The sequence below is a fragment of the Leptonotus elevatus genome, chromosome 6 (assembly GCF_054856555.1).
Source record: "Leptonotus elevatus isolate MCC_2025b chromosome 6, RoL_Lele_1.0, whole genome shotgun sequence".
NCBI classification, from domain to species: Eukaryota; Metazoa; Chordata; class Actinopteri; order Syngnathiformes; family Syngnathidae; genus Leptonotus; species Leptonotus elevatus.
The window spans coordinates 2,975,573-2,988,447 of NC_141244.1; positions in this window are offsets into that span (position 1 = coordinate 2,975,573).

The following is a 12,875-nucleotide window of genomic DNA, read 5'->3' on the forward strand; positions in this document are numbered from 1 at the left end:
CATGTAATCAGATTACAGGTACATTGATTAAAAATGGGGATTACTTCCAGGGATTACAATTTCTACGATGAGAGAAAGTGCGAAAGAGGGCGAGAGAGAGAGAGACATAGTGAGCGAGAGAGAGAGAGAGAGAGAGAAGGACAGAACGAGAGAGAGCGCGTGCAATCCTGCGCGAGTGGGACCGTTGCTACATGTCGGCGAGGTGGGAACGAACGAACTGACTTGTCGTGTCCTCCACACGCGGGCAGTTTGAAAAAGCTTCACAGGCGGGTATTCACTGGAACTTACTCGGAGTGAAAGTTTGAGCTGAGAGTCCAGCGGAATGCAACGCGCTGTAGCTTCTTGCTAGCTAGCCCGCTAGCCTACAACCATAATGTGAGTTACACCTTCCAAACAAATCTTCCTCCCACTAATTCACTATTTAAACATCATACACAACATATACACGGCTAAATTTGTGACTGGGATAAAAGTTAATTTTGCAGTTGATGTCACAGATCGTCATCCTCATTGGATGACTATCTATCTAACTGTGAGGAGTGGTTGCTTTCAGTGACCATATGCTGTTCGAAAACAGCATATGGCCTTCAATCAATCAATAACCTACATGCATTTTAATTACACTAGGATTTTTGCTATTTGTAGGCTGCCCGGGTCCCTATCACCCGCAAATAGCAAGGACACATTGTATAGAATATATATTGTGGTGATATTTATTTTAATTTTGTCTTCATGAGCATACTCAATATTAGAGTAATCCAAAAGTAATCCAATTAGATTACTTTAATATTATGGTATTTGGATTACGTTACTACATTTTTTAGCAGGTAATTTGTAACTGTAATAGATTACATTTTAAAAGTAACCCTCCCAACCCTGCGCGCACGCACACACACACATGTACACACACTTTCCTTTTGCATTCTGGGGTAGGGGGTTGAAATAACCTTGCCAGTAATTCTCGCGGTGTTTGTTCACAAACACTATGAGAATCCATCTTGTACTGCTCCCGCTGATCCATTCGCAACCGACCTTTTTTAGGTCGGACCAATCAGGCGTTGTTTAGGGCGGGACATGCAGCTGTGATGAAACCAGAAAGTGCCGACGCCGGGGAAAACAAACAAACGTAACATAGACGAATGCAATTAATTCTGTACTCGCAGAATTACTCACCGTTTCTTTGTTGAATGTTAAACAGTAAGGGGCGCTTCGTGCATTTTTATCTGGTAGAGATAATAATAATTCCTAAAACGAGACCGAAGACTGGATTTTCATCCATTGCCATGATTGGTCAAAACAAACATGCACAAGATGCCGCATCGTCCAATCAGCTCGAAATATTTTACAGAATGCCCTGCCTCTCCTGAGCAAATCACCATGGAGCAGTCCAAATTGATAATGTGAAGAACTCCTTTGAGTAAATTGCAATAATCAATCTGGCTACTGCCAAGTTAGGGTAGAACAGTTCCAGTGTGACTCCAACAGCGAAGAGAACGTAAATCCAGTACACTATATGTGGATTGGTTACGTGATCAAACCTGGAAAGCATAATACAGGACTTCCTGCGTTATTGCGTCATCACTGGCAACAGACTATTTTCTTGATTTCCCAGGATTTCTCTTGGCTGATTACAGCATGTTTGTGATTTTAGCATCTACAGTATGAAGCTGCTATGTCAATCTAATCTGCCCAGTATCTTCAGAATTCGTCCAGTGTTAGCTGATGTCATTAAAAATGTATTAGTAATATATTTTTCATATTTCAAATTTATTTCAGAGATTCAGCTAGCAGTCCCAAAACCAGCATTTTTCCATCATGATTGGTTGGGTCACGAGAGCAAGAAAAGTTCAGATAACAAAACACGTCTGTAGCTATCTGGACACATTAAAACATGTACTAATAAGCATCTTTGTGAGTCTGATGTATATTATGTCCATTTTTTTTGTCTTTGTCATTTTATTAGAAAACAGTTGAACAGTTGTGTGCTGTTTTATTGTGTTTTTGTATAGTATTGATAGTTTCTATAATTGCAAAGGGGCAGTGGTGCTATTAAGAGGTGGATTAAGTTGGGTAAATCCCCACTGAAGGCTGAAGACCAAATGTACAGCCCAACTACTGTTTATTTCTCTGCCACCACAATCTGATTTCATGGAAATTGGCTGTCTTTCATAATTAGTAGATGCAGTGATAAAACATGTTTACTTGGGTATGTAGTATAAAAGTTAAATGTATTATAGTCAACAATGCCTACTTTTACTTATTTGTATTCCTACCACATATCAAATAATAACTAGATTTTGAGAGGCACAGATTAAAACACAAATGAAAAGTCATTTCACTTTAAGTCCTCCTGTTATGACTGTTATAAATTATTCAAATAACAAATAACTAAAGGTCTTTGTGTAGCAAACAATATGATACAGTTTAAGGAGGCTTATTTTCTTTTGTACATTGCATTGCATATTGTGGTTGTAATTGGCAGAGTATAGAACTGCTCGAGTGCCTCTCATATTTGACCCCTCATGTTGCTAAAGAATGAATAACTAACAGTAATGGTAAACACTGAAACATGTATTGATATAATAATAATAATAATAATAACAAAATACCTCATTGACTAAATAGTACATCCATCCATCCATTAACTACTGCCTATCCGAGGTCGGGTCGCGGAGGCAGCAGCCTCAGCAAGGAAGCCCAGACTTTCCTCTCCCCAGGCACTTCATCCAGCTCCTTCGAAGGAATTCCAAGGCGTTCTCAGGCCAGCCGAGAGACATAACGACACCTGGGTCGTCCCCGGGTCCTCCTCTTATTGGGATATGCCCGTAACACCTCACCAGGAAGGCATCCAGGAGACATCCTAACCAGATGCGCGAGCCACCTCAACTGGATCCTCTCAACGTGGAGAAGCAGCGGCTTGACTCTGAGTCCCTCCTGGATGACCGAGCTTTGCACCCCATCTCTAATGCTACGTTCAGACCGAACTGAAAATATCCCGACGCTACGCTGGTCTGGCGTGTGTTTGTTTGCGGGGTTCTCCAATTGGATTTGTTTCGCGCCGCGCCGCAACAGAGGGAAAAAAAGTGGGTACTTTAAACTGTTCTTTGGTGTGTAGGCACAAACAACAGTCAGGACCCCACCGAGCCGCAGGGCAATGAGAATGCCCACAGTGGCTCGGCGCCTCTCACCGTAGTGGAATAGAGCCCAACCCTTCTCGAGAGGACTGGTATCAGAGCCTATGCTACCGTTTGTGGGGAGGCGAGTCCGACTTTGTCTAGTCGGAACTTCTCTGTCCGCAACACCAGTTCAGGTTCTTTCCCTGCTAGAGAAGTGACATTTCATGTCCCAAGAGCTAGCTTCTGCAGCCGGGGTCCCCACCTTTGGCCGCCGCCCAGGTCACACAGCACCCGACCCCTTTGGCCCTTTGCACAGGAAGGGAATTTTTGGGGTGTGTTCAGTCGGGCCCCATGGGTGCAGGTCCGGCCACCAGACGCTCACCTTCGAGCCCCACCTCCAGGCCTGGCTCCAGAGTGAGGCGTCGGTGACCCGCGTCCGGGCAAGGGAAAATGTGATCCAAATATCTGAGTCGTCATAAGGGGGCTTTTGAGCCGTGCTTTTTCTGGTCCGTCACCTCGGATGTTTATCATTGGGACACACAAGCCCCTCCACCACGGTAAGGTGATTGCTCACGGAGGGTTGACTAAATTATATATAGAAAAATGTTACGTTTTGAAATATATTGCTCTACAAGGACAGAGTGCATATAGTGACATACAGATCTCGTTCTTCCTGTTGTGAAGCATCCGTTACGGACATTTAATCATAACAAGCCCAAACGTGATAAAAGAATTAAGGCTGCAATGATCATCCATTCCATCTCTCATGACAATTAGTCCGTCTATTACTCCATTAATTCTTTGTTTATAAAAATTTGTCATAATGTAGCAGCAAATGTCAGTCAAATTCCTTTAAACTCCTGTCGCTGTCATTAGATGAGTCCCTGTGCTCCACTTCCCTTTCAAATAAATGATCCATTCAGATTTATAGCAGAGAATAGTTGGCATTTCTACAGCATTTTAAAAAAGATGCCTGGAAAGATGTTGGTAATTATCTCTTGCAAGTAAAAAAAACAACAACTAAAAGATATAATGTGACTTCATTGCAGTGTTTATTTACTGTTGATGTGGAGTTCAGAAGCCGTCCGAGTGTGCAACTTATTCAAGGTTGTGACAAACTTATAAAAGGTCAGTCGTCTTTTGCTCCCGCGAGTCGTCAGTGGTGTATGCCGTAATTTACGTGGCACTTTGACTCAAAGCACCTCCTCTCTGTTGGCCTTGAGCCCTGTCATGACAACATAATTCAGTCCATGCTGCTGTTTTACTCCCATCAAAACCAGCGTCACCACTCACCACTGCCAGCTCGACATCCGCCACCATGTTTGCACTCGGCAGGCTTCACACAACACTCGGGGCTCTGCTGAAGGCATTTAAGAAACTTTTACGATTCCCCACACATCCCTGGATTAGTGACAAGAGAGGCGGTGCCCCAGTCAGCCCTCAAGGGCAACATGGCCCCATGGTGCTGCTTCAGAATTGCAAACAAAGAGCAGTCAAATTAAACAGAAGCCACCTCTCCAAAGCCAATCAATACCCGCTAGGAAGAGAGGGCCCCCATCATAATCATAAGCACAGGTGTGCCTGTCAAATTAGCAGATACCTTCATTATCAACTTTCGACTGGGCTAAATTAATATTTCCCAACCAAGCAGCGTGACAGGGAAATAATTTATTTGTGTCTCAAGTGCGGTTGCTCCCATAAACATTTATCACTTTGGTCGACTTGTAATTATCGCTAATGACTGCACTGATGGCAAGCAGGAGCAGTACAAGTTATTGCTCGACGAGGTGATGCTGATGACAAGTCAGACATCAGAGGCTGTATTAGATGGTGGTTTTGCACCACGGGTCGAGAAACAGCAACAGAGCTCTGGTGTAATTATTATGCAATGAACCACACTAGCAGCTTCTTTATTAAATGGAGCTGGTAGAGCCATCACTCAAGCTTCCTGTTGCTGAGCTGAAGGAGGCTCCAGTGAAAACGCTTGAGGAATGAGCCAGCCGCAGCGCCATATAGGCAAAGACATTTGATCCAGCGTGTAGGATCAACTCTAAAAGCAGCTCATTGCCACATCTGAGGTATTTGATGCTCCCAGAAAATCACATTAAGTTACTTCACACTTATTCAAGGTCATTTTCAAAAACACATGGACACTGCTGACTCATGTTTTCATTAAAATTACTAAGTAAGTTTGCTTAGGATAATACTTTTGCATGAAGGTGAAAGAACTTGCAGGATGAAGCTTCTGGGATTAACACTGTACATTGTTATCACCAAAGGTATTCAAATTGACTTAATTCACTTGTTTTTGATGACTTGCACAAATGATATCTGCTCAGAATGCATGTCGTACTGACTACAATAGTTACTAATTGCAAATATAGTGTTGAACTACTTAATATTTAATCACTGGGAAAATCAGAGCAAAGTACAGCTTACTTTTCAGGTCAATTTAATGCATAGAGCACAAAAATGAAAGAAAAAGAAAAAATCTAAAAAGTGAAAATACTCAAGATCATAGTAAGTGTCCAGACAAGATTTAAAGTGTGTTTTTATCAAGTAAAACAAGTGTCCAGTGCTGACAAAAAAAATTGCATATGGCGTGGCTCAGTTAATAGGGTGGTCATCTCGCAACCCAGAGGTTGTGGGTTCGATCCCATGCCATTGTGACCACGTCGAAGTATCCTTGAGCAAGATACTGAACCCCCAATTGCTCCTGATGCTGCGAATGAGTAGTTGAATGTAAAGCGCTTTGAGGGCCTTCTAAGGTGGAAATATATAAATGAAGTACCATTTACCATACATGCAAAGAAATCTATGGACAATTTAGAGTATTCGATAAACTTACTATGCATGTTTTTGAAATGTGGGGAGAAAGCAGTGCAGACGGAGACAACACAAGCAAGTTCGGTGAGAACATGCAAACCCGACACATGAAGGACAGAGCCCAGATTTGAACCCTCAACCAACCAATCAGAACTGTGACGCAGATATGCTAACCAGTCGCCCACCATGCTGCACCCCTTAGTTATTTTTTGAAATTATTCTTAATTTCCATCTTTTTCTTTTTTGTAATGCTCTTTTTTGTGATTGCTTAAAGGTACATTGTGCCGTTTAAAAAGGTAATATTAAAGCTTTTTCTACATCATGCGAATGAGACCAAAAATAAGACCATGAACATTAGACCGCTTGTCGCCCCCCAAATCCCTTTCCCTCATCATAGGCGTGTTCTGAAATACATTCCTAGCACACTGCTTCACTCAGACCGTTCAGAAACTCAGACCTTTCCTCAAACTTTCCATTGAGTTATTCACAGTGCTCCAAAAACAGAGCAAAGTGCAGGCAGTACAAGGAACGTTAACAGGTGTATTCAGAAATTAAGGTGAGCGGAGATTGCGCTGCCTAAGACATCACACGGGGACAATATTAAAGTTTTTCTTTTTATATTAAAATGGCTTACCTCACGAGAATCACGCGTCTGGCGAGTCGATTTGTAGCCAAAGGTACAATTCTGTTAGATTAATGCGCCTTGTAAATTGTTGTTCACACTAAAGTTAGTTACCATGAGCTACCCTTGCTTCTTCTTCTTTTTCTTATAATAATAATAATTATTATTATAATTATCAAGTACATGATCTATTCTAACAGAATGTGCCTCAGTTCAGTTTAGACACGGTAAAGAAACAGACAACCGTGTCTCCGCACCTCAACACCGTACAGTATTTTTGTTTTGTGTAAGTAATTAAAGCAGTATTTTTAAAGCATGGACAAACTCAAGTGGATTACTAACAACCTGGATAAATTACAGTGGATGCGTATATAAGCCATGACTCACAGCGAACTGCACAAACAATATGCTTCATTAATAAGTATTTTTTTCTTCTTTCAGCCCCAGCAACATAAAACCTGAACTAACAGCCATGTTTGAGTTTCTATTAGTACAGTGGAACCCCATAATCCTCCCGGTTTAGCTAGCACATGCAGATTCGCAAATTTTATCTTATTTTGTAATGCTTTTTTTTGTAAAGCCCAATGCTAATTTTTCATGTAAAATGCTTATTGGTGGTTTATTCCCATCATTTGTTGAGTTTACATACATACAGTATATACATATGTAGCGACTATCAGCCGGTTGTAAGTTTTGCAACCTCATCAAAGATAAAGAAACTCCTTCCTTTGTCCTGGGACCCACCAAAGTGGGGGTTGGTTGACCAAGACTGTCTCACCTCAACAGACAGCCAGCCCTCACCCATCTCTGGAATTTAGGAGTGACTGACAGAAAAAAATAACTTTTCCAATATCTGAATGTCCTATTTTGCAACAGAACAATGAACTATGAAATGTTATGTGAGGTTGTTACATGGGAAGGGGAGTGAATAATTACAAAATGGGAAAAAAAACTTAAATTGTTATTGTAGGAAATGTGTTAAACTTAGGTTTTGGTTTATCAGGCGGAGAGCATACTGAAGGACCAATGAGATGCAAAAATAGGTTCAAGTGACACACTTCTTAATGGCTTGGATGTCCAGATTACTGCCTTGTGCTGTCTTCCACTCGCTCCCGACCCAGCTCTCCGCCACCTGCCTCTGGTTCCAGTAGTATGGCTGCTATGATCAGGATGGTCTCTTCTGAGAGTCCGGGGTCACTAACTGGGGGTCCATTGGAAATCTGGACAACGCATCAGCATTCATGTTGCTTTTACCTGGGCGGTACTTGATCTCGTAATCGAATGAGGCCAGTTGTGCAACCCAGCGTTGCTCTACTGCGCCTAACCGGGCTTGCTGTAGGTGGGCAACAGAGTTATTATCGGTGTATACAGTAAAACTTGCACTGGCCAAAAAGTCCTTGAATTTTTCCGTCACTGCCCACTTAAGGGCCAAAAGCTCTAATTTCAAAGCACTGTAATTGGCATCATTCTTCTCTGTGGGATGCAGACTATGGCTAGCATATGCTATGACCCTCTCTCTCGGCAAACCTGAACTTGGGCCAGGACTGTGCCTAAGCCTTGGTTGCTGGCATCTGTGTACAAAATGAATGGAAGAGACTAGTCTGCGTAGGCCAAAACAGGTGTGTGGGTCAATGCAGCATTCAATTGGTCAAAAGAGTCCTGGCACTGGGAGGACCACTGTAACTTAATTATTTCATTGCTCTTGTCTGCAGGGATGCCAGTCATAAGTTGTTCAAAGGTCGTGCTATTTTGGCAAAGCCGGAGACAAAACTTCTGTCGTAGCCAGCTAACCGACATTAACTCAGTACAATAGATATATGGTGCAATGTTGTGTGTGTGGAATATATGCAGCCGTGCTGTACATACTCATATGTGTGTGTGTATATATATATATATATATATATATTTAGGAGTGTGTGTGTGTATATGGGTGTGTGCAGTCCTCATGTATGTACTTCTCTACACATGTATACTTCTGTGAAGATTTCTTATTGCTGCACTTCTTATTTAACTTTAATTTGATCTCTTTCTATTCTGTTGTTTCTTCTTACTGTAACTGCAGCTGGACGGAGTCCAGGAAAAAGTTCCCCACGGGGAAAATAAAAGTATATCGTATCGTATCGTAACCCTAGGAAAGCTCATACCTGCTTGATAGTGGTGGGGATGGGCCAATCCAAAACAGATTTAAAATAAATTCTGGGTTAGGTCTCACTCCATCTTGGTCAACAACATGGCCTAGGAGCTTAATTTCGGTTTGGAGGAGCTTGCACTTGTCCAGACGCAGCTTCATACCATGCTGCCACATCTGCTGAAACGCTGCATCCGAATGCTTTAGGTGAGAACACAAATCAGGTGAATAAATGATAATGTCATCCAAGTAGACTAACAATGATTCTGACAATTGTCCATGCAAACACTGCTGCATAAGTCTTTGGAACGTGGCCAAATAGCATACGTTCAAATTCAAAAAGACCAAGTGGTGTAGTGAAAGCAGTTTTCTCCCTATCTTCAGGATCCATCTCCACTTGCCAGTAACCAATGGCTCGGTCAAGGGACGAAAAGCACTTTGCTTGAGTCAAACTAGTCAGAGTCTCTTCAATCCTGGGTAAGGGAAAAGCATCGTTATGGGTTACTGCATTCAAACTCCTAGAGTCCATGCAGAGCCTCCAACTGCCATCTTTTTTTCTCACCAGCACTTTAAGTGCAGCCCACGGACCAAACCCCTTCGGATCACACACTTTACCAACATGTTTCAGATTTTCTCCAGAGCAATAGAGAATTGTGTCATCAGCAAACAAAACACTTTAAAGTATTTTGGAGACACAGCAAATATCATTTATATATAATATAAATAACTTAGGGCCAAGCACTGACCCTTGGGGAACACTGTGAGAGATCATCAATTGTTTTGATTGTATGTTGTTGAACTGCAAATACTGATATCTGTTATCTTGGTAACTTTTAATCCATTTATATGCTAAACCTCGTATGTCGTATCTCTCTAATTTATTCAATAATATAATATAATCTATAGTATCAAATGCATTTGTTTTTAATCTATAAAAATCCCAATAGTAAATTCTTTATTATCTATACTTGTAGCTATAGCTTCTACAAGTTCCATAACTGCCATCGAGGTTGATCGTTTTTTCTCAAAATCCATATTGATTTAACTTAAGAGCTTGTATTTCTTGATGAAAATGTCCATTCTATGTGAAAAGAGTTTCTCTAAATTTTTTGAGAACTGTGGCAAAAGTGATAATTGGTCTATCGTTAGTGAATAAATGTATAAATCTCCGTTTTTCTAAATAGGAATGACTTAAGTGGTTTTCATTTTTGATAGAAAGATACCAACTTTAAATGACAAATTACAGATATATGTGAATGGTTGTGCAACATGTTGGAAGATGCTTTTGACTAATGTCATGTCGATTTAAAAGCAATCTAAGGACCTTTTCTTTTTTTTTTAAACATTTAAAACTCCAGTTTCGTTTGCTGCACTAAGAAACAGTGTAGGAGTTATTTTTTAATATATTTATCTAATTTATTTCAGTAGGTCATTACCAACATTGACAAAGAACTCATTAAATGCATTAGCTATTTCTGTATTGTTATCAATAACAATATTTTAATCTTCTAAAAAATATTCTGGATGATCTATCTTAAAAAAAAAAAAAAGTAATTAGATGATTTTATATTTTCCATATTTCAGATGTGTTGCTTCTATTCTGCTCCAATAGTGTATGATAACAATTTTTATTACTTGTTCTTATATTTACTATTTTTGTATAGGTCTTATATTTAATTTCAGCATCAACAGTTCTCAATTTTATAATTATTTTTAAATATTATATTTATATTGTACATTCTACCCCTGTCCCTCTGACTTCAGTAACAGGGACGGCTAGTTTAAAGCCGAACGAGAGGCTGATGGGGCCCTACAAAATCTAGCAATATGATCCGCTGTTCCACATCAGTGGCAGATAAGCCTACCTTGATTTAGTTGGGACCGTGGACTATGGACAACAGACCAGTCGGCACATACAGAGGAGCAGATGGAGGGTGTCACCATGCCACATGACCGCAGCGGCAGGGCAAGAAGCTCTGCCTGATCGGTGAGTATCTGAACGACACATGGTGGCCCGGCGAGGACCAGAAGTAGGGACGCGGGTTGTGGGCGTTTTACTGCCGTGGGTGTTCTTGTCACTGCAGGCCTTGCCCCACCCTGGTTGCGGGAGCACCCGAGGAGACGAGGTCAAGTGTTGAGACTACATGGACATCCCACCCCGCCCAAGAGCGACTTCTAGTGGCTCCGTTACCTGTGCTCCTGAGAAGGTTCCAACCCCTTCGCCTTTTAAATAAAGAAACTGATTTTTAACGCTGTCCTTCCTTTTGAGGAGTTTAAATTGTTTTATTTTGTTTTTCCACTTTTTAACTACTCATTTTTAGCAGGTTTTAGTTTGTAAATGTTTCATCCTCTTTTTTTGATATTTGCATACCTGGCGCCCAAAATAAACTGTCACATTGAACCTGCTTGTGCATCTTATTGGTCCCTCCGTGTGCTCTCCTCCGATAAACTCAAACCTACTTTTAGCACATGTTTTACAGTAACACTTCAATGTATTTTTTTTCCATTTTACAATTATTCACCCCCTTTCCCATGTGACTAGCTCACAGTTATGTATTTGCCATTCTGAAATGTTGACCCTATGAAGTATTGTGAAGGTGTTTCATTTGTGTACTTCGACACGTCCCGAACGAACCCTCTGCCTTGAGTTGCAGAATATCACAACAAATTTTTAATTTATGCTCTTTTATGTTGGATGAAATTCAAATAAAATATAAGCTATAAAATACATTTGAAAAAAAAAATGAACGAATACCTGCAAACACCAGTTACTTGTCACAGACGACACTAAATGGCAAATAATCTTTTAACTGAAAATTATTAAATACAAATTTCCCACTGCGCCAATATGACCTTGTTTAAGCAAGAAAATACCTCAAGGAGCAACAACAAAATAACCAAACTTTGGCTGATGCCTCAGAAGATGAATTGTAAGATGAATGTGTAACCCACTCAAGTTGTACACTTCACTTGTATTTTCTTATCACCTGCAGTAGCAGTTTTTGTCTAGCAGAGAGCAGAAGCAACTAATGTCCAAGCAGTCAGAGAGGGAAAGAGAGAGCGGAAGTGATGCAACTATTGCAGTCAGTAATGGAGTGCGCAATTGAGTTACGAAGTGAGAAGCTAAGTGATACCAGAAGAGAGAAAAAAAACTGTGAAAGTCGAGTTAAAAGTCTTCCCAGCAGGTTAAACACAAGGTTCGGCCAGACCTGTTTGCCTGGAGTTTTGCAGAAGACTGTACATTGAATTTGCATTCTCCGGTGAGTTCATTATTTGCCGTGGTAAGCTGCGCTAATGTTGCTAAGCTAAGCTATTGTCTTGTAGGAGCCATTTTGTCGACATTGTAATCATCCTTGATATGTCAATTGCTATATGTATTAAAATACGGTGAATTTATGAGATGTTTATAAGAAAAAATTAATCAGAGGATTTATGAACATTTGCATTGACAAAATTAAGTGTATCCTGAATATGCGTTACAGAAAACTTACATACTACTGTGTTGTTTTATGTATTAGTATTGCAAGCTAAGATTGTTAAAATCCCAAATGGTTTGAGGTTAAATCTTTGAATGTAAAAGGCCTATTCATTTAATGGAGTGTGATAATTCACCCTGCTTATATAGGTTGGTTTTTTGAATACCTGTTCATAGAAGCGGATGAAACCATTTGATGAACAACGATTCGTAGAGAGATTTGTGATTTCGGAGTCACACAGTGGATTTACGCTCGACCTACGTTGGAGTGACAGTGGAACATCTCGCCAACCTTGAGGACATCGTTTGTTCAAATCTCATCAAACAGATAAGAAATTGAAATATCGTTCGCTCCATAAAAACACAACAATATTTTGTTCATTTTCTCAGAGCTCTGAATGTTATTTTTAGAGGTGATAGTTTCAACCATAGGCTAAAACAGAACAAAATAAAGTTTTGGGGTAAGTGTGATTAAAATTAGTTGTGGATTGAATAAATGTTGGCAGTTATTTAAAAAAAAGTTGAACCAGCCGATTGGTTTCATTTCATCTATATCCTCCTTGAAGAAGTTCCTAGAAGATCACCTGTGTAGCTAGTCATTGTTACAAATGTGATCTTCAAAGTTGAGGCTGATTTATTTTAGGTCAAACTTCCTAAAAGTTCAAATCTCGGATGATGTCCTGATCTGCCATTGGAATCGACTTTCCA